The sequence below is a fragment of the Rhinoderma darwinii genome (genome assembly GCF_050947455.1).
Source record: "Rhinoderma darwinii isolate aRhiDar2 chromosome 2 unlocalized genomic scaffold, aRhiDar2.hap1 SUPER_2_unloc_32, whole genome shotgun sequence".
Taxonomy (NCBI): Eukaryota; Metazoa; Chordata; class Amphibia; order Anura; family Rhinodermatidae; genus Rhinoderma; species Rhinoderma darwinii.
Genome location: NW_027461699.1, coordinates 579747 through 582076, shown reverse-complemented (window position 1 = coordinate 582076; position 2330 = coordinate 579747).

Genomic DNA, 2330 nt, shown 5'->3' with positions numbered 1-2330 from the left:
AGGTGTCGTGGTATGGCACCATTTGCTTGTTAGGAAGTCATATGAGTTTATTTTACATGATGGTGTTCATTATGTTATTTTAGTCTTTGAAGCCAGTGACTCCATAGGGACTTGTTTTTTGATTAAATTTGCCACCAGTCTCTACTTATTTGTTCCAGAGTAGTATGTGATATCTCATAGGCAGGGATTTGAAACTATTTTTTTAAGAATTCTGGACTGACTGGTTTTCTTGATGATGAGGTCTTAGGCTATGGGAACTTTACTGTCTGCTGATTTTTCTAATAAGTAACGCAAAGAATTGGTAAAGACCCCAATTTTGGAGATGGAGAGGAAAGGCTGAAGGGGAGGAGGAGGCCTTTATTTGAAGATAACAATTCTTGTGTTGTTATGTTCAAAAGTCTTATCTAGTAAGTTTCCCATAGCTCGCTATCTTTTTTTCCAAATTCTTCATGTACCCACTATCTGACAAATATAATAGAAGTAGCATTATTTACTCACCTAATATTCCAAGAGCTGTTTTACAAATGGTTGGATTCTCATATGTATATTGGGCTTAAAGCCAATGCCTGTAGTGGTGCCATAGGTTTAGATAAAGAACCAGGACTGAAGCAGAGTTTGAGAGCTTTTGTGTGATGATAAATTGTGTAGACTTAGGATATGCAGACCTTGTACGTTTTCCAATGCGTAGCTATCATGTGTTGTACTATAGAATCAATACATTTTGGGAAAAAAAAGTGCTTGTAAAGGGGTATACACTTCTGGGTGAATTAATTCAGTGTTTTCCTGTTTATTGTAAAAAAGTTGGGATTTTTTGGTATAGTTTTCAATTTTGTTTTATACTTGCACACATTTCATGTTAATGTTGTACTCTCATTTGATTTTGATTGGCTGTGTATAATCATGGAGATTTTATCTAGATTCTTTTACTATATTTTATATGTTATTCTGTTACATTGAATATAGATGTACCTCAAATCATTATAGTTACATTGGTAATATGGTGAGATTGCTATCATATCACTGTGTCATTTCCATTATGCTCATCTAATTTCCAATGGAGATGTCTGGTCAGAAGTGGTTTGTTTGGTTCAGTTGCTGGGCCCTCCTTGGATATTGGTGCTTCATGTGAAGTGGAATAACTTAGGGTAGGTCCCTTTAGCTGGATTTGATCAGGGCAATAAAGAGAGATGTAATGCTTATGTTATTGCTCCTCTCTCTCAAGGTAAAATTGTGTGGTCTGAGATGGTATCAGGTTTGTTTTGTAGAAATACCACAGACCAATAACCTTGAAAGGTATTGGGAATAAAGAGGTCTGCTTTTTTCAAAATTCTGCGTAGGTGTCATAGTATGGCACCATTTGCTGGTTAGGAAGTCATCTGATTTGATTTTAGTGATGGTGTTCACTGTGTTTTTTTAGTCTTTGAAACCAGTGACTCCACAGGGACTTGGTTTTGGTAAATTTGTCACCAGTCTCTACTTCTGTATACCAGAGTAGTATGTGATATCTGATAGCCAAGGGTTTGAAACTATTTTTTTAAGAATTCTGTACTGACTGGATTTCCGGATTATGAGGTCCTAGGCTATAGGAACTTTAGTATTTGCTGCTATTTACAATAAGTGACACAAAAGATTGGTAAAGACACCAATTTTGGAGATGGAGAGGCAAGGCTGAGGGGAGGAGGAGGCCTTTATTGGAAGATAACAATTCTTGTGTTGTTATGTTCAAACGTCTTATCTAGTAAGTTTCCCATAGGAAGGTATTGGGAATAGAGACATATTTTTTTTTTAAATTCCATGTAGGTGTCGTGGCATGGCACCATTTGCTTGTTAGGAAGTCATATGAGTTTATTTTACATGATGGTGTTCATTATGTTATTTTAGTCTTTGAAGCCAGTGACTCAATAGGGACTTGTTTTTTAATTAAATTTGGCACCAGCCTCTACTTATTTGTCCCAGAGTAGTATGTGATATCTCATATGCAGGGATTTGAAACTATTTTTTTAAGAATTCTGGACTGACTGGTTTCCTGGATGATGAGGTCTTAGGCTATTGGAACTTTACTGTCTGCTGATTTTTATAATAAGTAATGCAAAGAATTGTTAAAGACACCAATTTTGGAGATGGAGAGGAAAGGCTGAAGGGGAGGAGGAGGCCTTTATTTGAAGATAACAATTCTTGTGTTGTTATGTTCAAAAGTCTTATCTAGTAAGTTTCCCATAGCTCGCTATCTTTTTTTCCAAATTCTTCATGTACCCACTATCTGACAAATATAATAGAAGTAGCATTATTTACTCACATAATATTCCAAGCGCTGTTTTACAAATGGTTGG